Raw genomic sequence first — 27684 nt, 5'->3', positions numbered from 1 at the left:
TCCAACTCTAACCATCACAATGGTATTACAGAACACCAGACAGTTGTTAAGCAGAGTCATGCCTTTCAGCATACAAAAACTAAACCACACTAAAATAAAATAAAAACTCAAAAGCTAATCTAAAAATGATGAGAAAGTTCCTGAAAAAAGGCCAAAAAAAAAAAAGGCTTGTAGAATCCCAGATGGCTGGGTCAGTAAGGAATTAAACAACCAAAGTATTGGTAGTTGGTATTCACTAATGTCATGTTATATCTATGATAAAAATATTTAACAGTCCCTGCCATGATCTATAGTTTTAAATGGGTACCATGTGTAGGAAAGGGTCATCAGTATAAACCCCAGGTTTACCACATAAACTAGGGTCTTCCTGAGCCATTCAGAAAACGCTAAAAGTGGATTTGGTAGACAGAAACTGAAAGTGTGAATGTGTGTGCACTTGTGTATGTGTATGTGTGTAATACACACACACACACACACAAGACAAGGTACCATGTAGAAACCAATATATCTGGAGCACAACCATGGACTTAAAACCTAGAATGGTGATGAACTATAACCTCAGACATCACCTCAAGGATACGTGGAATTCTTTACTAATAAAACATTATTTGCCTGGTGTACTGACAGAGAGCTTATATATATGCCCAGATTAATAATCCCTCACTAATAACTCTGTTTTATACACACACACACACATATATATACAGGATTTGGGCAAAATAATAGAAACTCCTAGCATCATAGCATTATAATTTTGAAATATCTATAAAATCGTCAAAAGCTTGTTTATTTTTATATTTTTTTATTCATTATAAGTGTTGCTTAATATGTTTTGCTAAAATTGCTGTTTCTTTTCAGATATCATCAGAAAAAGATAATTAAAATTCATTAAAATGACAGAGCTATCAGACTTTCAAAGAGGTCAAATTGTTGGTGCTCGTATTGTAGGCGCTAGCATAATGAAAACAGCTGAAACGTTTGGTGTATCAAGAGGTACTGTCTCAAAAGTAATGACAGCCTTTGAGAAAGAGAGAAAAACCTCCTTGTCGAAACAAAACTCCGGAAGAAAACCAAAACTTTCAGATAGGGACCGTCAGACTCTTAAGCAAACTATAAGAAAGAATCACAAAAGTACAGCTCTCAAAATTACTGCAGTGCTTCATGACCACCTTGAGAACCCAGTTTCCACAAAAACTGTTCGCCGGGAGCTGCACAAAGCCGGATTTCACAAGAGTCATTCAATCAGAAAACCACTACTTCCAAAAACAAATGTTGTAAAACATTTAGAGTGGAGTAAAAACCTACAGAATTGATCCCTAGAGCAGTGGAATAATGTTATTTTCTTGGACGAGTCATCCTTTACCTTATTTTCGACCACTGGATGAGTATACAATAGCCAAAAGAAGCATTTGACCCAGACTGCCTTCTGCCAACTGTTAACCCTTTCGTTACCAACTTGGCTGAAACCATCTCTGGCTCTGAGTACAAATGCCTTGTTTTCATAAGTTTTGAATTAAAATCTTCCACCAAACTTTACTCACAATTTATGTTCCTAACACTAGCTGAATGATAACTGAGTTATTTTACTAAATTCTTTTGTTATATTTAAAGTAATTGAAAGAAACACAGAGTATCTCAAAATAAATACAGTAACGAAAGGGTTAAACATAGAGCAGGATCTGTGATGATTGGAGTGGGTGGGGGCTATATCTTGGAAATCCACTGGCCCAATGGTTTCCCTTAGTGGCAGAATTAATAATCAACATTATTTAAGCATTTTATCTGATCAAATTCATCTTATGGTTGCAGAATTGTTTCTGGAGGAAAACACAATCTTTCAAGATGATAAGGCACAAATTCCCACAGCTAAAATTGTAGCTGAATGGCACGAGGAACATTCAAGTGAACATCTTATGTGGCCACCACTGACCCCAGATCTCAATATTATTAAACATTTATGGTGCGTTTTAGAAAAACAAGTAAGGAATCGATATCCTCCACCATCATCATTACAAGAACTGGAGATTGTTTTAGCTGAAGAATGGACAAAAATTCTTTTGGAAACAATTCAAACTTTTTACGAGTCCATACCTCATAGAATTCAAGCTGTAATTACTGCCAAAAGTGGTCCTATTCCATATTAAAATAAATTTGTTTGAAATTTTAAAGTGTTTCCATTATTTTGTCCAACCCCTGTATACACACACACACACACACACACGTGTGTATATATATATATGCAATTATCATCATGCATGTATGTACAATATATGTATGTATGTATGTATGGATGAGTGTGAGCGTTTCCCTGTCTTAACATTGAGAGTTGTAAATAAGTGTCGCTGTCATATGAATAAGTGTTCTTTGTTTTCAGTCTTCCCTGTTTGACTGTGAGGGAAGTATTACCTTATTTGGAAACAAACGAGGGTTGATGACAGGAAGGGCATCTGAACATAGAAAATCCACCTCAACGAATTCCATCCAACCCATGCAAGTATGGAAAAGTTGATGATGATGATGATGATAGATTAAGTCTTCATGTGCCTGTGATGGAACAAAGGCATTCAGTGTATCCTTGTTGAACCAATTCTATCACCACTATAACCAAAATTGGAATCATTATGAACGAATAAGAACGTGCTCAAATAAATATTGTCTTGTTACTTCGTGTTGAACGTAGTCTGTTGAAGAAATTTATCAAGTTATAAGTCGACAACACAGAACAGTGAAAAATAGTAGATAAGACTATAACAAAGCTATCTAAGAGATTCGAGAACAAAGAAGAATAACCGTACAGTTTAATATCTTGGATGAAATATCAGAGTCCAATGTGACTTATATAATGAAATGCAGGCTTGTTTATGGTAACATTTTCAAATTCCAATAAACAAAGATTTCATTATTTGACTTATAAATTAGTATATGTATATATATAATATATAATATATGTATGTATATAATAGCTTGTTATCTTTTCAGCAAACATCTTAATTTGTAAGACATCATTTTATGAAAGGAATAATTAAAATTTGGTAATGGGATACATATGTAACTTCATTTAACTGATTCTGAATTTGACATCTTGACCTTTTCCTTGAAAGTTCTAATATAGATATTCTAAAAGAAAACAAAACCTTTTTATATCAAATTTGTATTGTATGACAGAGATTCATCTATGTTTAACTCCAGGCCAGACTATAATCAAAGATGTTCCAGCTTTAACCATTCAGTCTTTTTTGGGTTTTTGTCAGGCAAATGTATCTAGGACTACATCATCTAATGTCTCCTTCCTTTTATTAAAACAGTACAATATGATTCGATGGTTTCTACTTCTTGGAGAAGTAGTTACAAACATTTCTGTCAGTAAATGTCTAAGTCTGCTATTATAATTCCATTATATTTACATCTTGGATATATTATAGGAATGTCATGCATCCTAGAATTGACCTGGCCCCAAACTGACCCCAGCAGTCAAATAGTACTTTATCTTGGTGATTCTAAAAAAAAAAAATAAAAGTATAGTTGACCATGGTGAGATTTGAACTCAGCACATAATGATTTGTAACAAATACCTCAAAGCATTTGTTTGAGGCTCCAAAAATTTAACCAATTGATGATGGTGAGTTCCATAAAACCATGGGGTCACATAGCTACACATGAAAACATTTTCATTTAGTCAGAACTGTTAGAACATTGAATACAATACATGTTTGTTCCGATCCTCTGCACTCTGAGTTCAGTTCTCACAGAAGTCAATATTACATTTCATCCTTTCAGGGTTGACAAAAAAAGTATCAAGCCATGATAGTGGATTGGCAGAATTGTTGAGGGTCTGGCAAGATACTTTGCAGTCTCTTTTAAAACCTGAAAGGACCATGGTGCCAAGTTGTGCCTACTCAGGTTGGTGGCCTTTGTCTCAGATAAACATCAGCGTTGTGAAAAGGGAGCACATACATACATGGGCAACTACTAGTCTTCCTCCAAAAATCATGCCCAGCCCTACACATACATATGGTCAATGTTGATCAATATATCTTTTATCTTCTACCTGTTTTAATGTTTCAGTCATTAGGCTGAGGCCATGCTGGAGCACCGCTTTGAAAAGGTTTTAGACAAACAAATCAACCCTGGCACTGATTTTTTTAAAGACTGGTACCTACTCTGTCAGTCTCTTTTGCTGAATGCTATGCTATGGAGACATAGGCAAATCGACACTGGTCGTCAGGTGGTGGGGAGGGGGAGTAACAAACACAAACACATACATATGATGAGCTTCTTTCAGTTTCCACCAACCAAATTCACTCACAAAGCTTTGGTCCTCCTGAGGCTATAGTAGAAGACACCTGTACAGGGTCTCACGCAGTGGGACTGAACCTGGAACCATGTGGTTGGGAAGTAAACTTCTAACCACTCAACCATACCTGTGCTTATACACACATACACATATATACACACACACACATACATACATACACACATTATATACACACACGCACATATATACACACACGCACATATATATACATACACACACATATATATATAAATATACACTCACACACACACACACACACACATATATATATATACATATACACACACACATATGTGTGTGTGTGAGTGTGTGTGTATGTATATGTATGTATGTATATTTTCATATGTACAAATAAAGGTTACAAGACCTCATTAAGGGATAGCAAAATCCTATGAAATTACTGGTTAGTTACCTATACAAAGAATGTTGAACATTACAATTAATACTCAACTACAAAGTAACTATATAAACCATGGTTTATATATATTTCATTTATTATAATAAGATAAGAAAGTAGAGAAGTAATTAATAAATTATTATTGATTAATTACCTATTTTCTTATAATATTTTCATATGGTCATATAGTCCTACTGAATTTGAATTTTGCTTTTTGATGTTTAGTCCTAAAATTGAGATTCAATTAAAAAATTTATTCATTAGTTTTTTACTTTAAATAACTCATTTAGACCAATAAATCCATTCGTTACAGTATTTCTGTTGAAATACAGTTCTATTGTTTCAATTAATTTGAAAATAACAAGAAATTTAGTAAAATAACTTTGACAATATTAATCCTTTCATTACCATATTTATACTGAAATACACTGCCTCTATTTTAATTGATTTTGAAAATAACGAAGAATTTAGTCAAATAAATTGGTCATTATTAATCCTATTGTTTCTATATTTCTGTTGAAATACACTGCATTTGCTTTAATTAATTTTGGATACAATGGGGAATTTAGGAAAATAAGTTTGCCACTATGAAACCGGTGTTTAGAACATAAATTAACATTGAATTTTGAATGAGATTTTAATTTAGATCACTTTAAAGCAGGAAGTTTCTATCAATGATCTAGGATATATCTCAGGAGGATTAGTATTAAAGGGATCTCAGGGGGTTTGGTATCAAAAGGGTCTAAAGAATACAACTCCAACTTTCTTACAAAATTCACGAATTTATAAAATGATTTCTAACATTGGCATACAAGCTACATATTTACATCAACTTAGATATATGTACTTGGTACTAATTTTAAAGACCCTGGAAGAAGGAAAAGCAAATTTGACCCTAATGGCATTTCAACTCACAGTATAAAGTGGGGGGGGACCCCTAATCTAATCACTCTTCCAATTCTGCTATTTCACCCCTTTTGATTCATCATCACCGCCATCATTATTTGAACATGTGCTTTTCTATGTGTCTATGTGTGCCTGGTCAGATTGAATTTGTTGAGGTCAATATCCAATGATCAAGGTTGGGAGAGCAAGAGAGGGAGAGAGCTAGGGCTAGAGAGTGCAAGAAAGAGCTTTAAGTAGAGAGAGAAGTGCAAAGAGAAAGGAGAGAGAAAGGGATAAAGAGCTAAGAGAAGGCGGAGTGGGAAGAGGGGAAGTATTCCTGAGAGAGAAATGGGGAGGGAGAGAAGAAAGAATAAAGGAGATAAGAAGGGGTGGGGGTCATCATCATCATCATCATCGTTTAGCGTCCGTTTTCCATGCTAGCATGGGTTGGACGGTTCTACTGGGGTCTGTGAAGCCAGAAGGCTTCATCAGGCCCAGTCAAATCTGGCAGTGTTTCTACGGCTGGATGCCCTTCCTAACGCCAACCACTCCGTGAGTGTAGTGGGTGCTTTTTACGTGCCACCCGCACTGGTGCCAGACAGAGCTGGCAAACGGCCACGAACGGATGGTGCTTTTTATGTGCCACCGGCACGAGGGCCAGGCGAGGCTGGCAACGGACACGAAACGGGGCGGTGCTGGCAACGGTCGCGAAACGGAAAGTTCTCTTACATGCCACCGGCACTGGTAACACATCTGCAATTTCCATTGATCGATTTCCATTGATCGATTTCGGAAAGAAAAAGCTATAGAGATGGATAAAGAGCTAGTAAGAGAGAGTGACATTTAGGGTGGGGCCACAAGAGAGTTGTCGAGGAGGGAGGGAGTAGATTTAAAGAGAGAGGGAGAAAGATAAGTAATGAGGTTAAAGAGATGACTAAAGAAGTGGTTGTGAGATAAGAGTGAGAGTGATATCAAATTTCTGTTGAGTGACGATTGGCTCACTTCCTTAACAAGAGTCAACCATTAACTATTAGGATTTTCATCAATTCCATTCTTTTATTTGTTTCAGTCAGTTGACTGTGGCCATGCTGGAGCACAGCTTTTAGTCGAATAGATGGACCCCAGGACCTATTCTTTGTAAGCCTAGTACTTATTCTATCAGTCTCTTTTGTCAAACCATTAAGTTATGGGGATGTAAACACACCAACATCAGTTGTCAACACAGACACACAAACACACACATATATATACAATAGGCTTCTTTCAGTTTCCTTCTACCAAATCCACTCACAAGGCTTTGGTCAACCCAAGACGATAGTAGAAGACAATAGCCCAAGGTGTCAAGCAGTAGGACTGAACCTGGAACCATGTGGTTGGTAAGCAAGCTACTTACCACCCATCACTCCTGTGCCATGAAAATATTTAGAATATTTACTCCTACACCTTCCAGTCAACTCTTTTGAAGTTACTAAAACAGAGTAGCAGTCAAGCATTAGGGATCAACCAAATCCACTCACAAAGCTTTGATTAGCCTAGGGCTATAACAGAAAACACTTGACCAAGGCGGTGAGCTGGCAGAAACGTTAGCATGCCAGGCGAAATACTTAGCGGTATTTCGCCTGAGTTCAAATTCCGCCAAGGTCGACTTTGCCTTTCATCCTTTCGAGGTTGGTAAATTAAGTACCAGTTACGCACTGGGGTCGATGTAATTGACTTAATCATTTGTCTTTCCTTGTTTGTCCCCTCTATGTTTAGCCCCTTGTGGGCAATAAAGAAATAAGAAAACACTTGACCAAGGTACCATGCAGGAGGGTTGAACCTGAACCCAATAGTTGGGTAGTGAACTTCTTAACCACACAGCTATGCCTGCACCATATATCATCATCATCATTTAACATCTGTTTTCCATGCTGGCATGGTTTGGATGGTGTACCAGGAGCTGGCAAGGCCAGGAGCCAAACTAGGTTCCATAGTCTGTTTTGGTTTCTGCAGTTGGATGTCTCCCTAACACCTACTAGTCTACAGTGTGTGCAGGGTGCTTTTTACATGGCACCAGCACTAATGCTTTTTACATACACTAAATAAATTCCATAGAAATTAATTAAATGCTGAAAATTTTAAATTTCAAGGAAATCCTGATGTTCTTCTCAACAAGAATAATTTGATTGGATGAGAGCTAAGAGGAAAATACATTTTGACAAGGAAGCACTTAACCCATTTGATACCAACCAACCTGAGACTACTTTAAAGTGATCTAAATTTAAAAGTGCCATCAAAATTTCCAAACACCAACTTAATATTGCAATTATTTCACTAAATTCTTCATTGTTTTCATAAAAAAATGAAAGAAAAGTATTTTGGAGATGTACTTGCATAGCAAGTGACTTGATCTGAGATGGTGTGCTGGAACAAAAACAAATGCAGCGTGGAAGGTGTTTATAAGCCATTTAAGAAACACACAAAAACCGTTAGATTCACTTCAACATTTAAATTTAATTTGTCAAAATATTTTCGTCGCTTTGAGACCGCAAACTGTTCACTGACAAAACTTTGTGCTGCATCTCAACAGAAATATGGTAAACAATTGTTGTTTCAGAATTGCCAAGTTTTTTGTTTTGTTCCTAGATCACTTTAACACAGGAAGTTTGTACCTCATAGTCTCAGGTGGACTGGTATCAAAACGGGTAACCCTTTTGTGATCTTATTTCTGTTGAAATATATTGCCTTTGTTTCAATAAATTTTGAGAATAACAAAGAATTTGGTAAAATAACTTTGTCATTATTACACTGGTGTCTGGTACACCATCATCAACAGCATCATCATTGTTTAATGACTGTTTTCAATGCTGGCATGGGTTGGATGGGTTGGTAGGAATTGGCTGCAAAGTCAGAAGACTGCACCCATCCCTGTCTTCTGTTTTGGCAAGGTTTCAAAGGTTGGATGCCACCCTTAATGCCAACCACTTTACAGAGAGTGGTGGGTGCTTTTTCCAAAAATCTTGGAAGACAAGGCCCTTCAACTGAGATGGAGGAGTATTATTGATGGACAGGAATAGGTGTGTTGCACTAGAGAAGAAACATGGTTGTCTCAGGTGGGGGGAGATAAGATGGTAAAGATGAGATGATGGGGGGGGGAGAACACCCGCAAGTTACAGGGAGGTGTATTTAGTGAAGTGGATTAGGGGTTTGGGTGGGTGGGTAAGTTTGTGATGTTGCAAAAGGAGGGCAGAAGATGGTGGGTGGAGGGAATGCAATGAGTGGACACAGACAAGGGGAGGGCATATTAGAAGGGTGTGTTGTGGGAAAAACAGGGACAAACTGTGAGCAGGTAGGTTCATGAAGGAGAGTGGGGAAATAGAGGGGAGGGTAATACAATGGATGGTGAGTTCAAGTGGTGGTGGTGGGAGGGGGGATGAAAGGGTCAAGGAAATGGATTATGGGGGGAAGAGGTTTTTCAGGGAACATATTTTGTGTGTGAGGAAGTAAGATGGACAAAAAGGACATGCCTTTAGGGCCTCAATTGTGCTTAGCTGGATGGATCTTCTCAAGCACTGCAAATCACCAATTTACTTTCTGAAACACTGAAGGAATCAAGCAAACAAAAAGGTATAAATTGTGGCACCTAACATTTTAATGGTTAGATCTAAGAGGTGATGGTGCAGTGCACACTTTAAAGAATTATTTACTAATTCTTTAGGTCTGTGATATCTAATTTAATTAATTTTCTTTTAATTGAGTAAATTCATAGCAGCAAGTATGTCAGCAAAAGCTCACAAGGACAATAGCAAAATTACTGTCAGTCTCGTTAAGCAATAGTCTGGCTACTCAAATTGCAATGCTCTTAATTAGAACATTCAACATACAAACGAAATAAGAATTGGGAAAATGAGAAGAGAAAATAAAATAACAAGATTAATTAGTGTTTCGTAATATTCCACAACTTTACTAATTAATCATCATTATCATCATCATCGTTACCACCACCACCACCACCACCATCATCGTCATTGATGTCATTATTTTAATGTTCTGTTTCCCTTGCTTGCATGAGTCAGAGAGTATTTGTTGAGGCAAATTTTCTGCACCCTGAATGCCCTTCCTGTTGCCAACATTCCCTTGTTTCCAATCAAAGTAATATTTCCCCATGACTGGACATGCTGTCAGGGAAGGCTGGAAACAAATGACACTGCTTGTATGATGGTGACACTCATTTACAGCTATTATGTGATGTCAAGCCAAGGAACAACGAACACACACACACACACACACACACACACACACACACACACAAGCTGCTTACACAGTTTCCACCTACCTAATTTACTTCCAAGGTATTGATTGGGCTGGAGCTATCATAGAAGATACTTGCCCAAGGTGCTGTGCAGTGGGATAGAACCCAAAACCATGTGATTGCAAAGAGAGCTTCTTAACCACACAGCCATGCCACCACCTATATGACCACACCTGTGCCTATATAGCCATGCCAATGATTAAAATATAAGTATTGTACCTGGTATGCTGGTGCATGGCTTAGTGTTTAGGGTATTCAGTTCATAATTGTAAGGACATGAGTTCAATACCTAGCAGATCGTTGTCTCCTTGAGCAAAACACTTTGTTTCATGCTGTTGCAGTCTGCTCAGCTGGGAGAAATGAGTTGTACCGGTAATTCAAAGGGTCAGCCTTGTCCCATTCTGTGTAATGCTGAATCTGCCCAAGAACTATGTTAAGGTTGAATGTGTGTGAGGAGCGCTCGGTCACATGTATATTAATTTCACAAGCAGGCAGCTTTATGAATAGAACCAACTGGGGCCTCTGTCGTAGTAACCGAGGTTTAAATATAGTATTTCTAAGTAATGACTCTGCTTGTATAACATAATAAAAGGAGCACTCTGTCGGTTATGATGATGAGGGTTCCAGCTGATATGATCAACGGAACAGCTTGCTTGTGAAATTAACATGCAAGTGGCTGAGTAATCCATAGACACGTGTACCCCTAACATAGTTCTCAGGGAGATTCAGCATGACACAGAGTGTGACAAGGCTGGCTCCCTTGAAGTACAGGTACTGCTCATTTTTGCCAGCTGAGTAGACTGGAGTAACATGAAATAAAGTGTCTCACTCAAGGACAGAACACATCACTGGGAATTGAACTGACGACCTTACGATGGTGAGCCGAATGCCCTAACCACTAAGCCATGCGCCTTCACATAACATAATAGAATAAGCTTAAGCAAAAATGAAGTAAGTTTTCTTTTGTCTTTATTTTAGTATATTTTTTATCAAACGAAATCAAGTTTAGGGTAAAATATCAGATATCCTCAGATAGGTTTCCTTTTTCATTATAAAGGGTCAAGGTTAGGGCTAACTTCATAACATCATTTGGTTGCTGTTTAGCTCTAGTGCAACCATGACTGAGTAGACTTATGATCAAAAATATTCCAACCATGACCATCCTGTCGTCTTTCTTTTTATTAATTTTGTTTTGGTAGAATATCCTGGACCATGTTATTTCAAAGGTGTTCTTTTTCTAACAACATTGGAGCTTGATTGAAAGAAATTTGGCTGTTGTTTTTAGCAGAGTGAGCAACCATATAGAAGCTCATTCATTATCACATGAAGCAATTTGGTAACACAGACTGCTGTAAGTGGATATCTATATTTATAACAATTGTAAATATTTTACAATTTTAAGAACGTGCAATTATAAAATGAATGTTTAAACATGTAGCAACAGGTGTTTGCAGGTAACACAACTTTAAAATGAAATAACGCAACTTTGCAGCACATACATAACTGCACACATGTACACCATACATGTCCACATGCCAAGTGCCTTCTTCTATAACCCTTGTCCAACCAAAGCCTTGTGGGTGGATTTGCTAGACAGAAACTGAAAGAATCCTTTCATATATATATATATATATATATATATATTGGTAAAAACGGTAAGATAACAAAAGAAAGAAAGAGACCTCAATATTATGTAAATAGAGATGGCCAGATAACCGAAGAGATGGTGTTGTGGATTTCCACCTCGGCATCCAAAATTCAGAGTTTTATCTTGGCTATTGAATAATTGTCACATATTATTTTACAGATTTCTTTGGTTTTGTGTTTATGTTTTCGTTTCTCATTGTGTTCGACGTTTTTTTGGTGTCCTGTACCCATACATGCATGTATATATACATGTAGAGGTAGGTACGTACATATATGTATGTATATATGCTTATATTTTATTTATTTATTAATTTATATAAATATATATATATATATATATATATATATATATATATATAAAAGTATATGTGTATATATATATGTAAATATAATGTAACAATTATTGGTAGCCATGATAAAACTCCAAATTTCAGATGTCGGGGTGGAAACCCATGCCAGCATCTCTTCAGTTATCAGGCCATCATAGCATTTTTTCGATGGCCCGATAACTAAAGAGATGCCGGAGTGGATTTCCGCCCCGACATCTGAAACTCGGAGTTTTATCTTGGCTACCGAATAATTGTCTCATATTACATTTACAGATAAATTTCCTCTATTTACATAATATCAAGGTCTCTTTCATTCTTTTGTTGTCTTGCCATTTCTATCAATATATAAATATAAATATAAATAAATAAATATATATATATATATATATATATATATATATATACTAGAAGTAGTTGATAGCTTCCGTTATCTAGGTGACCAAGTCAGTAGTGGGGGTGGGTGTGCTGAAAGTGTAACTGCTAGAATAAGAATAGCCTGGGCAAAGTTTAGGGAGCTCTTACCTCTGCTGGTGACTAAAGGCCTCTCGCTCAGAGTAAAAGGCAGACTGTATGATGCGTGTGTACGAACAGCCATGCTACATGGCAGCGAAACATGGGCTGTGACTGCTGAGGACATGCGTAAGCTCGTGAGGAATGAAGCCAGTATGCTCCGATGGATGTGTAATGTCAGTGTACATACTCGACAGAGCGTTAGCACCTTGAGAGAAATGTTGTACCTAAGAAGCATCAGTTGTGGTGTGCAAGAGAGACGATTGCACTGGTATGGTCATGTGGCGAGAATGGATGAAGATAGGTGTGTGAGAAAGTGCCAATCCCTAGCAGTTGAGGGAACCCGTGGAAGAGGTAGACCCAGGAAAACCTGGGACGAGGTGGTGAAGCACGACCTTCGAACTTTAGGCCTCACTGAGGAAATGACCAGAGACCGAGACCTTTGGAAATATTCTGTACGTGAGAAGACCAGGCAGGACAAGTGAGCCCAGCCCACTTATGAATGCCTTTCCTCCCTTGGACACAAAGACCGGTTGAGGCAAGCGAAGTCGATATAGAACCTCATCCGACGACAGACACCCATCCCAACCCCCCATGCTTGCGAAGACATGTTGGGGCAAGCGAAATCGAAACCGAATTGAACCAGCCAGGATCCCTGGCCTGGTGGTACGTAAAAAGCACTATCCGACTCGGGGCCGTGGCACGTAAAATACTCCAATGCGACCGTACGACAGGCACCCATGCCAACCCCCTTTGCTTGTGAAGACATGTTGGGGCAAGCGGAATCGAAATCGAATTGAACCAGCCAGGATCCCTGGTCTGGTGGTACGTAAAAAGCACTATCCGACTCGTGGCCGTGGCACGTAAAATACTCCAATGCGAACGTACGACAGGCACCCTTGCCAACCCCCTTTGCTTGTGAAGACATGTTGGGGCAAGCGAAATCGAATCGAATTGAACCAGCCAGGATCCCTGGTCTGGTGGTACGTAAAAAGCACTATCCGACTCGTGGCCGATGCCAGCACCGCCTCGACTGGCTTCCGTGCCGGTGGCACATAAAATACACCAATCTGACCGTGGCCGTTGCCAGCCCCGCCTGGCACCTGTGCAGGTGGCACGTAAAAAGCACCCACTACACTCACGGAGTGGTTGGCGTTAGGAAGGGCATCCAGCTGTAGAAACATTGCCAAATTAGACTGGAGCCTGGTGCAGCCTTCTGGCTTCCCAGAACCCCGGTCGAACCGTCCAACCCATGCTAGCATGGAGAACGGACGTTAAACGACGATGATGATATATATATATAAAGAGAGGGACGAATGGATGGAAGGATAGATGGATAAACTGATAGAAAGTAAAATGAATGACATTCTTTACTTAAAATCACTACAATTCTTTCAACCCATTTTTATACCTGTAGTACATTGGTGTGAGGTGTTGTGTAATCCTTATCATACATCCAAGGTGTAAAATGCATGCTCTCAGGTGATTGTTTAGATAAGTCCTTCATTAGATTCCCTCATCATTTCACTCAGTGTGAAAATGTACACCCAATATGGGTGTGTGTGTGGGGGGGGGGTCACCTTGGCTTGAGATGGCATGGTCATTCATTTCTAATGCTCCATGAAAACATGTCTTGCCATGCAGAAATATTACTTTTAGCTACATGTATAGTCAACTGACAATATAATATGTGCTGGTATTCTACATTGTGCTATATTCTATTATACATTCCAGTGTAATTGTACATTATATCAACCCCCAGTACATGACAGCTACTTAATTTTATTAGACCTAGAAAAATGAAAGAGAAAAGTTGGCCTGATAAGATTTGAACTTGAAATCTAAAGAAATAGAGCAAAATAACTCCAGGCATTTGGTCCATCAGTCTATTATCTAATAAAAAATATTTTGGTAAAGTTTGTTTTTATCGGCAATTTGCCAGCCGAGTTAAACACCTTAGATTGATTAAATCCCCTTCCCCCACCCTTATTGGATGTGATTCAAAGCTAAATTTCCCACACTTAGCTTAGTTCATAAATTTTCCCAATCAGGACCATTCATTTTTGCCTGTTACAGTATCACAAGTATATCTACACAGTCACACACTGTGCTAGAAATAACAGTCAAACCCCTCTCAAATTACACTCCTACCATTTTAAAAACATGATCAGACACATTAGATAATGCAGTAGTTTTACTTACAGTATATATGAATAACCGACATAATCTATATATTCATTCTTTATGGTTCTTTATCTGTTTAAATGACCTCCTGTCTCTGTCATTTAAGCTGTCATTGTGGTTAAGCATTATGTGTGTAGTAGTGGCGCGCGCACACATTATTAGCCATTTGAAAAGACTGAAAGTCTCGACCACGGTCGAACAATGATGATGATGATAAGCATTAAAACCTAAACAGCAATGAAAATGATATTGTCTTACCAACTGTGTATCACACTCAAGTGTATACACGACCATTTTACGGCATTAGTTGGTTCATATTACTCCTTAAGGAGCATAGAGCCATGACTATTTCATGCCAGTGAATGCAATCTTGGGCTACTTCTTGGATTTCCAATCAAGAGAGACTGACTGTTTCCGCCTCATCTTCCATGCATCCTTTCCAAGTCTTCTTAGCTCCTCCAGGAACCTTCCTCCTTCCTTCTGGTTGCCAGTCTAACTCTTGTCTTGTAATGCTGCTTGGAAGTTTCCTTAGAGTGTGACCAATCGAGTCCCATTTCCTCTTCAGAATTTCTTGGCTTGTTCTGTCTTACAGACTTCTGTTTGAAATTTTGTCCAGGCACCAGATCCTGAGAATGTGGTGCAAATGACGGTTTGTAGCTTACTCTTTATGGCACGATGTTGTGGAATTGTCTGAGATAAAACCTCTTCATAGACTTGTTGCAATGGTGTCATTTGTTTCTAGTTCTCCAAATAAACATGTCCAGCTTGTTTGCTGTTCAGCAGACTGGGAGACTAGTATTCCACCTGGAAACAAGTAGAGGTTAACAACAGGAAGGAGAGCATAAAAAACACTGCACCAACATAATCTTCCTTGACTCATGCAACGGTAAAAATGTGCACATATAAAACAAAGATGATGGCGATGGTGATGGTGGTGGTGATGGTTTAAGGGGAAATTTGGCTGCTGCTATTTTTAGCAGATCGAGAGAATATGTAGAGTAGGGGTGGGGGAACACCTTCCCAACAATGAAATTTGAAACCACGCTCGAATGCTCTTTAAAACTCATATGCAAAAGGATAAAAAAAGCGAAAACAAGTTTCAGCCACAAAAACCAGAACAGCAATTTAATGGCAGTTGCATGGCTCTGAATTTATAAAATTATGAACTCATTACTATTTTCTGAAGCATAGATATGCTCCCGTGGGTTCTTATATGCTTGCAGTTCCACTCCCTTAAAATTCTAGCTCCCTTTTGTTGGCTTGTTCTATAAGCAATTGAAATATACAGCTTCTATATATTGTGCTCTAAAAAGTCTCTTGGGGTGATGGAGGTGAGTTAACAGAACATGAATCCAGCAATTTTTCCCTCCTTCCCACCCTCTTACCCATCCTCATCTAATTTTGCTCCCCCCACCACTTTTCATGCCTAATTAACAAATCATTAAGCTGTTGTTAACATCAGTTTTATAAATAACTTCAACACAAATAAAAAGCTGTAATGCTGTTTCTATTTTTAAAAAATATATTTGATAATTTTTTTGCATTAAGTTACATTCATTGGGTTACGGCCATGCTGTAGCACAGCCTTCAGAGAATTTGTTTCTGTTAATAATATTGATTCCAGTACTTTCTTTCAGACTTGTTTTATTGATTTCAGAGAGAATAAAAGGCAAAGTTGACCTGATTTAAAGGGACATAAATGTATCATAAATACCACAAGGTATTTTTTATTTCATGCATAATCTACTATCACCTACCAGTATGTGTGTGTGTGTGTGTGTGTGTGTGTGTGTGCATGCATGTGCATGTGTGTTTGTGTGTGTGTGTGTGTGTACACATTCAAAACATATATATATATATATATGTGTGCACATACACACGTGTATGTGTGCGTGATATAAAGTATACTATATATATGAGGGTTGGTGAGGGTAAGAACATCCTGAGGCCATAGAAAATCTGCCTCAATGATTTTTGTCTAACCCATGCAAGCAAGAAAAATTAGACATAAAAATAAAGACGATGATAATGATATTAAAGTTACAGCTATTTTATTAAACCCCTTAAAAGTCATAACTATATTCAAATTTAATTGGGACAAAGCAAAAAAAAACTTCAGTGATCTTCATTAGAAATATAGCCGTGAAAGTGTTAATATTGTCCTAAAAATTAAGACAATAATAATGAGTAGCACATGTCATCCATGGGACAGTTTAACTCCACTGTCTGGACATTGGGTATTTTATCAGTGTCCACTCTGTCCAAACACTGAAGGCCAAGCCTCCAGTCTGTGGAGAACATTCTCCCTTCATTTTCTCTATAAAAGAGTCAAGTGTGTTTCTTGCCTCAGTTCCTCTTAATAAGCAATTTAGAAAAGAAGAAAAACAAAAAAATCCTAAATTTCAGGACAATATTCCCATTGTAAAGAGGCTAGGAAAGGCTGGCAACCTATTTCCTTATTCTAAACATAAACAAAAATGTCATTTTAATCCTACATGGTTTAACTTACGCCTGGAGAGAACGAACAGCTGTTATTGCTAAAAATGGCATACATTTCTACATCTAAATATTCTTGAGTATATATATATATATATATATATATATATATATATATATATATATATATATATATATATTGTTATTATCCATCTAACAAGGGTAATAATAATAATATAATAATAATAATATGTATTTATTGTTAATATTGATAAATGTCTTTATTTGCCACAAGGGAGATTATGAAGGAACATGACAAGGACAGAGTTAGGTTAACAGTGGGAGTTAACAGAGAATTAAGTGAGAAAAACAGACTTGAAGAAACAACAATATCCAAAGAAACAGCAGTAATAACAAATATTTGCTTTTAATAATATTAATGTTATTAATGATAATCCTTTCCACCAAAGGCACAAGGCCAGAAATTTGGTGGGAGGGGACTGGTTGATTACATCAACCCCAGTGCTTGACTGGTACTCGTTTTGTTGACCCTGAAAGGACGAAGGGCAAAGTTGAGCTCAGAAAGCAAATGCCACTAAACATTTTGTCTGGCATGCAAACGACTCTGCCAGCTCATCGCCTTAATAATAATGATGATGATGATGATGATGATCTTAAATTTTGTGACAAGGGCAGCAGTTTTGGAGTAGGAGATGAGTCAATTACATCACCCCCAGTGCTCAACTGGTACTTATTTTATCAACCCCAAAAGTATGAAAGGCAAAGTCAACCTTGGCAGAATTTGAACTCAGAACATAGTGGCAGATGAAATACCGCTAAGCATTTTGCCAGGCATTTTAATGATTCTGCCAGCTTACCATAATAATAATAATAATAATAATAATAATAATAATAATAATAATAATAATAATAATAATTTCTTACATAATAAGCACAAAGCTGGAAATCTGGAAGGGGCAGAATTAGTTAATTAAATTGACCTTGACTGATACTTTAATTTATCAACCCACAAAGTGATAAAAAGTAAAGTTAACCACAGAAGGATTTGAACTCAGAACACTGGCATCATTTGACTTCCTTGTTGGCATGGGTTGGATGGTTCAACAGGATACAGCAAGGATAGCGCAATGTTTGCTTTGGTGAGATTTCTACTGCTGGATACCCTTCATAATTCCAACCCCTCGAAAGAGTATACTAGTTGCTTTTTCTCATGGTTCCAGCACCAACTCATGAGGTCACCAAATAACGAACAAGACAATACCCCTAGACAGAGTGGGATTGCAAGACTGAAGGGGGTGGCTTTGTGCCAGGTGTAAAGAAGCAAACGTAGGAAAAGGAGCCAAGAACAGCTGGAATATATACTGCAAGATATATTTTATTCAAAGCTCTAACAACTGCAATATTATTGCTTAAAAATTCTTCCTCCATCCATGCCACTGTTCTGGTCACTGAAACATACCAAGGTAACCCATAAGATTATTAATCAATGAGAAATTTGTCAGTGTTTCATGACATTTGTACAGGAAGACAGTTAGAGGTATCTGTGGATCCCTATTGATGGTATTCAAGAAGCAGGGGCGGCGAGCTGGCTGAAATGTTAGCACGCCGGGCAAAATGCGTTGCGGTATTTCGTCTGACGCTACGTTCTGAGTTCAAATTCCGCCAAGGTCGACTTTGCCTTTCATCCTTTCGGGGTCGATAAATTAAGTACCAGTTACGCACTGGGGTCGATTTTATCGACTTAATACCTTTGTCTGTCCTTGTTTGTCCCCTCTATGTTTAGCCCCTTGTGGGTAGTAAAGAAATAGGTATTCAAGAAGCAGCTATGAGAAATGCAAATTTAACATCATCATCATTCTAGCATCTGCCTATTGATGCTCGAATGGGTCAGTCAAGAGTATGCTGGAATAGAGATTTCTCTGGTGTCAAGATTTCCCAGGGACCAGGTGAGGTAGAACAACAGCCCAGAGAATTAGAAACAGATAGCAGTGTTTGAATGAGCCTTTTGATTACAAAGATCATGCAACGAATCAAGACATGTCAAGGGGCCTGAAAAAGTTCTCATGGTGTAGTGTAAGTAAATGACATCATCTGTGGGAAGTGGGACCTTTGTTTACAATCACTGAACACACATGCCTTGGAGATATAAACTCATTCAACAAGCACAACCAAACACACACACACACACACACACACACACTATATATATATATATATATATATATATATATATATATATGATGGGCTTCTTTTTTCTGTCAACCAAATCACAAAGTTGGCCTAGGGTTATAGTAAAAGATGTTTACCCAAAGTACCACACAGTGGGGTTGAACCAGAAACCATGTGGTTGGGAAATGCACTTCTTAACCACATAGCCATGCCTGGGCCTAGATATAGGCACATCAACATTTAACTAAGAAATAAGTTAATTCTTAAAAGAAATAACTACAAACAAAAAAATTCCCTCAAAAATCTAATATTAAGAAATAAATATATTAAAAAACAAATAAAAGAAATTTAAGCCCCTGGAACGGAAAAAGTAAAAAATAAAATAAAATAATTCACCAATAAAATTTTGGGGGTTTAATTGAGTGAAACTGATCCCCATGAAGTTTGGCTGATAATCCTTAACACATGATGGAGATTACAGCATCTTTAACCCTTCAACATTATAGTCCCCATCTTTTTCCTGTTGTTAGTTATGGAAATAATCTTTGGATTTTAGGGTATGATATAGTAGACTTCATATTGTAGATTGGTAGAGTCATTAGAGCATCGCTTTAGCTCTGACACTTGACACTCAGAGTTCAAATCCCACAAGGGTCCACTTTGACTTTCATCCTTTAGAGGGACAATAAAAAAGTACCAATCCAGAGCAATGGATTGGTAGAACTGTAAGAACATTGCACCAGATGCTTTGTAGTATTTGTTCAAGCTCTTGGGGTTCTGAGTTCAGATCCTGCCATGGCCTACATGGATAGTAGACATATGCCATTGCTTGGTTTAAAACACCAGCAGCTAGCATCTTTGGTGCCTTTAGTAGCATCCAATCTGTTGAAAGTATTTAGGTTAAATTTTCTGGTTTGAAAGTACCTCCCTCTCTCCTGCTAATCTCAGAGACCCAATAACAGGTCATGAACACTGTTTTCACTCCAAACGAAGCACATATAAATAAAAAATAAATTCTCAGTGCACATTTGTGCAAACTCTGCTCTGAAACTTAATGCTTGCATACACATATTGAATTCCTTTCACAATATCTATATTACTCTCTGAAATACAACAACAGCATTGACCCAGTATTTTACACACAATGTTGTGTCTTCTTTATACAATACAGTGTTAACACCTTCCGAGTCAATACTCAACTTGCTAAAATTAGCAGTTCTGGTCGCCTCAAATTACACTCTGTCAGCTTAGAAAAAAAATTCGGAAACATTCAATAATGAATATCCAGTTGCATTTTGTTTAGGAAAAAAAAAAAGATAGGATGGTCACAACTGGAATATCTTTGGTTAGCTTGATCTAAATTCATTTGAGAATACATAAAAGTGTCATTGCAGTATTTTTACATCACGTAAACGCCCTTCATGTACATAATCGGTGTAGTTGTTTTGGCATTCAGCAGTTTTCCGTGTCTGCATATGTCAGATGGAATTGATGGAGGGAGGTTTTCTGCTTTGAGATGCCCTTCCTGTCACTAACCCTCACCTGTTTCCAAGCAAAGAAACGACTTCACTGAGTCTATCAAACAACAAATAATGTGGATATGGTTTTGTAGGTTAACTGGAAATAAAGAACACCATATGAAGGAGTCTTTTGTTTACGAAGACAGTGCGACATGTCAAGATATGTCAAGAAACCAGAACATGCTCTATGTGGTTGACTGCAGTGACGAGATAGTGAAGATGCCGACGACCGCTCGGTTCAAAGTCTCTCTTGACCAGAAATGGCCTGAACTCTTTGTATGACCACCCTCCCTGTCCCCCTATATGGCCTTGCTTTTGCTTTTTGAGCCAATAAAAATTGAACTGAAAAAAAAAATGCCACATGTCCTGTTGTTTATAGTGAATATATGTGAAGAAGGGACACATGAACCCACTCAGACAAACATGTATGCACACACATACACACTCATGCAAACACAGAGGAAAGAACTTTTCCTACTCTTTACTATTTAAACTGGCAACAAACATTACTTATAATTTAAAACCCCTTTTCATACCAACCCACCTATGATTTTATATTACAAAATCCCTAATTCCATATTTAAATTTAAAACTTTCCTTCATAGATTTTTACGTAAGACTCTTTTATTTCTTTTTAAACCAAGGCAGCAAGTTGGCAGAATTGTTAGCATACTGGACGAAATGCTTAGTGGCATCTCATCTCTCTCTTTACGTTCTGAGTTCAAATGCCACCAAGGTCAACTTTGCCTTTCATTCTTTTGGAATTGATGAAATAAATACCTATTTCTTTACTACCCACAAGGGGCCAAACAAGGACAGACAAACGGATTAAGTCGATTATATCGACCCCAGTGCGTAACTGGTACTTAATTTATCGACCCCGAAAGGATGAAATAAATACCAGTTTCACACTGGGGTCAATGTAATCAACTTGCCCCCTCCGTTGAAATTTCAGGCCTTGTGCCTATATTAGAAAGGGTTATTTATTTAAATCTTCCTGTACTCTGCAGTGCCATCTATTGGTTAAATACACAAGCTGTTCCTTCATATTTTTCAGTCTTTTTTATTATTTTTTATTGTTGAATGTTTACATTATTTCAATCTCAGAACAATTTCATTTCATCTCTCGAACCTTGTCATGTGAGTATTATAGCGAACTCTTGCAAAAGTTCAGTCTTGTTTACATGTTGCTAAGTAGTGTCAAACCTTTAAATGTGTGTATATATTCATGCATATGAGTGAGAGATTGCATATCTGTTGGTGTGAGTGTGTATATATATATATATATATATATATATATATAATATATATATATATATAACTGTGTAGCATGGACAAATATATGCAAAAACCCTTGTTATGTTATGTTTCAAATATCATCATGCTAACAATGTGAATGTCACTTAATTTACTAAATACTTCCAAATTCTTGATTATTTTCAAAATTCTTGTAATATACAAATAGTGAATTTGCTTAGAAAAAGCGTAAGGATAGGGTAAAGAGGGAGTAAACAGGGAGGGGTGGGTCACAATAACAGACAATAAAAGACAGAATCTGAAAACAATCTCATGAAACCTAACCGTTTTGTGTGGGTTTTCTTTTTTGTTTCTTTTATAAGTTAAGTCCTAAGTTTACAAACAGATTTCAGATAACGAATATCTAAAATCTAATTAAACAAAATTACTTATGAAAAATAGCTTTCATAAGTTACGTAACACGAGAAAGTGTATATAAACATGTTGCCATGTAGCATAGAAAAATAAAAAAGACCAGTTAAGAGTGGCAAGCTAAAAAGAAAACAAAATAACTGTGAAGGCTAATATAAAAAAAAAATAAAGTTGCCAGTGGTTTGTATAAAGATAAATATATTTACCCAAGAAAGTATTTGTTTCACTTTAATATATTTATATAGAAAAAGGCAAGAAATTGAGAATGGTAGGAATGGTTCTGAGTCATACTAAAGTACTTGCAACATTTAGTATTTTATATCTTAGAAGAGGACATCGTGAAGGAAATGATTCAGACTCACCAGTGACACGATGTGAGGTTACAGAAGACTTGTCAAACCAATGTAAACATGGGAAAATAGATACAAAGTGATGGTGATGATGATGATGATGATGATGATGTAGGAGACAGAATCTTATAAAGGGGCAACTTTGCCTTTCAACTGCTTGTGGGTGAATTAGATATTGGTTTCAAAGTTTAGCACAAGGCCAGCCTTTGTGGGGAAGGGCTTAAGTCGATTACACTGACCTCAGTGTTCAACTGGTACTTGTTTTATCGACCCTGAAAGATTGAAAGGCAATGCCAACCTCAGCAGAATTTGAACTCACGACATAAAGACAGAAGAAATACTGCCAAGCATTTTGCCTTGCATGCTAACAATTCAGCCATCTTGCCACCTTAGGTGAATTAAATATTAAATACCTGTAATAAACCAGTACCAATTCAATTGATTACAATACACCAATCTCCCAAATTATCGAACTTCTGCCTAATCAAATGAAAGAACTATTTGATACACACACACACACACACACGCGCACACACACATGTAATTATAATTATACACATATATGTAATTATAAGATCCAAAGATCTAAGTGTAGGAAGTTTGTAAGTAGTCTGTGGTAGGCATAAAAAACAATGTTGAGGAACAATATTAATGTATTGGCGAGGGTTGTAGGCTTTTCCCATATTGACATTCAATAAGCTGAAAAATTGTTTTACAGTTCACGACTAGCAACTTGTAGCCTGAATTTTATCTGCTCCACTCCCTCAATTTAGATATGTTTATATATGGATGAGAAACCCAGGGTAACATCATAAACTGGCCTTCACCAGAAAAAAATATATATATAAGATATATATATTTTAGGCTCCAAATGGCATATGCCAGGCAAACACTCGCATGTGTCACGCAAAATTGTCAATTACTCAAACAAATTCCTCTTTGGGGATTTCCTTGATTTCTGTTGTGATTGCTGCCTTCAGTTCACCAATCGTTTGAGGGTTGTTCTGGTAAACATTATCCCTAAGATACCCCAATGGATAAAAATCTGGGGGTTCAAGTCCAGTGAATGTGGTGCCCACTCAACGTCATACTTTCTGCTGGTCAGTCTCTCCTGAAATCATGCTCTCAGACAGGCTAGAGAGTCATTTGATGTGTGAGTAGTGGCCCCGTCTTGCTGGAACCATTCTTCATTTTGATCTATCCCCTCTGCATCATTTTATTCAAAGAGTTGTGGGTTTTGTCTTTTTTGGGGGTCACCTTGTATATATATATATTCTTTTATTCTTTTACTTGTTTCAGTCATTTGACTGCAGCTATGCTGGGGCACCACCTTAAAGGGTTTTAGTTGAACATATCAACCCCAGGACTTATACTTTGTAAGCCTAGTACTTATTCTCTCAGTCTTTATTGCCAAACTGCTAAGTTACAAGAATGTAAACACACTAACATCGGTTATCAAGTGATGGCAGGGCGATAAACACAGACACACATACTCATAATCATGTACATATATTTACATATATACAATGGGCTTCTTTCAGTTTCCGTCTACTAAATCCACTCACAAGGCTTTGGTCGGCCCAAGGTGCCATACAGTGGGACTGAACCCAGAACCATGTGGTTGGGAAGGAAGCTTCTTACCACACAGATATATATATATATATATACATATATATACATACATATATATATATATACATATATATATACATATATATACATATATATATACATACATATATATACATACATATATATATATATATAATATATATATATATATATATATACACACACATACATATACACATTTATACACACACATACACATTTATACACACACATACATATATATATATATATACATACATACACATATACACAAATATATACACATGTATATTCATAAATGTGTGTGTATGTTTGTGTGTGTGTGTAGGTGTATATATACACACAAACACACACACGTACACATGCACACATACATAGATAGATGCATATGTATGTGTGAGTGTGTGTGTGTGAGTTTCTTTATATATGAGATAAACCAGGATTACATTCCCAGACCTTGTTTTTTTTAACAAGCTGAGCATAAGACCAATCAAATAAAATACTAACCCAGGTATGTAATTCTTGTTTATCTCACATAAAATGAACCATTTACATTCACACACCCATACACACACACACACACACACATATATATATATAGATAGATACATACATATAGATATATATGTGTATATATATAAAAGTAAGATAAGGCTTAACAAAATATGGCAGCCACTGGCAGCCAACCATGATTTGGTATCAGCACAGCATGCAAGATGTCTTTCCCTAATCTTTTTCAGGTACTAATGTTCTTCAGAGCAAGCACTGACCTCCCTCTCGACCCTACCACCCAGTGGAGTATCCAAGGTGATAAATGGTGAGAAAGAGGGTGGAGGTGAGGGTTGTACCCCAGCACTTGACTGATACTTCATTCATTATCGACCTCTCATGAAACACAGAACTGACTTTAGCACAGTTTGAACTCAGGATGCAAAGAACAGCAACAAATACAAGCAAGGCCTAACAAAAGATTAGATAAAAATTAGAAAAAAATTAACAGATTTTGGATGAGGCACAAGCAAATCCAATCTAATTTTGGTGAAAACTCAAAGACTTAAACACTAAATACCACAAAATTCCTTGTTGTATCCAAAGAAATATCTTTTTATTTTTTATCTTTTACGTGTTTCAGTCATTAGACTGTGGCCATGCTGGGGCATGGCTTTGAAGAATTTTCAATCATATGAATCAACCCCAATACTTATATATTTTTTAAAGCCTGGTACTTATTCTATTGGTTCTCTTTTGTTGAACCACTAAGTCATGGTGACTTAGTTGCCAGTGGTTTGTATAAAGATAAATATATTTACCCAAGAAAGTACTTGTTTCACTTTAATATACTCATATAGAAAATGGCAAGAAATTGAGAATGGTAGAAACAGTGCTGAGTCATGCACAAACCAACACTGGTTGTCAAGCAGTGGTGGGGAACAAAGGCTGACACAAAGACACACACACAACAGGCTTCTATCATTTTCCATCTACCAAATTCACTCACAAGTGGCCTGAGACTATAATAGAGAACACTTGCCCAGTGGGACTGAACCCAGAATCATGTGAAGCAAACTTACCACACAACCACGCTTGCACCTACCTCAATGTTCTCAGTTCAAATCTTACCACTTTGCTTTTCATTTGTTTAGAGTCAAAAAACATGTACCGGTAATATACTGGATTATCATTTCATTCAATTGTATATATTATCCTCATTATTTAACATCAGTTTTCCATGCTGGCATGGGTTAGACAGTTTAACAGGAACTAGCAAGCCAATGTCTACATTTGTTTGGTTCCTGTGGCTGGATGCTCCTCTTTAAAATGTATTTGTGTTATAATATCAATGTTGGAATTCAGCATCCATTGTCTTTGATTTAATATCCACTTTTCAATGCTAGCATGGGTTGGAGAGAGTTCATTGAGACTGATGCTTATGGCTAGATGCCGTTCCTGTTACCATTCTTCATCTATTCCCAAGGACAATAATATTTCTCCATGGCCAGACATGTTTTCACAGAAGACTAGAAATTAAACACTGCTTGCATGATGGTGGCACTCTTTTACAGCTATAATACAATGCAAAGAGAAGGAGTCACACACACACACACAAGCAAACAAATACACACACACACACACACACACAGCAAACAAATACACGCACACACACACACACAAGCAAACAAATACACACACACACACACACAAGCAAACAAATACACATATATAAAACCAGGCTCAGCAGTCTTCTTTCAGTTTCCATTTAGCAAATCCACTTACAAGGCTTTTGTTAGCCCAGATGCTGTCACAGAAGACATTTGTTCAAGGTGCTACATAGTAGGAACTGAACTCACAGCCATAGAGTTGGTAAGCAAGCTTCTTAACCACACAGCCAAGTCAGTATTACAGAGTTTATTTAGAATGAGAAATTACATTTTAAACTATTAAAAGCTTTGAAAAAGAACTTATGGAATTTACAGGAAGGAAATGGCTTGTTTCTACAAACAATAGGATAGTTAAAACATATTGATAAAGGATAGGTCACAAGAATAAGTGCATGAATATGTATGTGTGTGTGTGTGTGTGTGAGAGAGAGAGAGAGAGAGAAGGTGTGAGTGTGTGTGAAGTCTTACTGTCCCTTTTTTCTTGTTGTTGAGGGAGAGTAGAGAGTAAAGCTTTTCAGAAGACCCTAATAATGGCATAAACATATTTAATAAAGTGACACTAATCTTATATAGAGTGTATGACCAAACTATACTGGGTGCTTTGAATAGGAACAAATTGCTTTCAATGAAGGCCAATCTATGTGGTTGCTCAACCTATTAGAAATGATAGCCAAATCTCCTTCAAATATTACCACCCTGTCATATTGGAAAGGAACATACTGGATTATGCATTCCTTGGTTTCCTGCTTATAGGGAAACGACAGGATAGTTGCAGTTGGTATATTTTTTTTATTATAGTTTGGTTAAGTCTGTTCAATCAGGGCTGACCTAGATCTAAACAACAACCAACAACAATTGCTCTGAATTCTTTGTATATAAAGATTTCAAGATAAAATTTTTAAAAAAAATCAAATTAAAATTCTCAGCTTTTACCCTGCTGTTTAGTAATTTAAACAAACAAAAACTACTACTACTACTACTACTACTACTACTACTACTACTATTACTACTACTACTACTACTATTATTATTATTATTATTATTATTATCATTATTATTATTGTTTCAACATTCTGAAATTCAAGTAGATTTATTAATTAAAGAAAATATTTTATTATTATTGATTATAATTAATTTTATAATTAAACTGTGGTTATTTAGATTTTTTTCTTTTTAAATGTGTGACTTAAAT

The 27684-nt window shown here is 36.9% G+C and overlaps 1 protein-coding gene and 1 long non-coding RNA gene across 2 annotated transcripts in view; one reads left to right on the top strand and one right to left on the bottom strand.

Annotated features, from left to right (window-relative positions):
* The window catches only part of LOC118764904, a 32328-nt gene extending 8287 nt beyond the window's left edge, over positions 1-24041 (top strand). Inside the window, exon 3 of the long non-coding RNA XR_005000740.1 lies at positions 23608-24041. This is a non-coding gene — a long non-coding RNA (uncharacterized LOC118764904). The remainder of the gene's footprint in view (positions 1-23607) is intronic.
* LOC115215377 (integrin alpha-4-like) overlaps positions 1-27684 on the bottom strand; it is a 205572-nt gene that overhangs the window by 111293 nt on the left and 66595 nt on the right. The window lies entirely within an intron of this gene.

This window comes from Octopus sinensis, linkage group LG9 (genome assembly GCF_006345805.1).
Source record: "Octopus sinensis linkage group LG9, ASM634580v1, whole genome shotgun sequence".
NCBI classification, from domain to species: Eukaryota; Metazoa; Mollusca; class Cephalopoda; order Octopoda; family Octopodidae; genus Octopus; species Octopus sinensis.
Note: the sequence above shows the minus strand (reverse complement) of the source record. Positions and strands in the feature narration are given on the sequence as shown.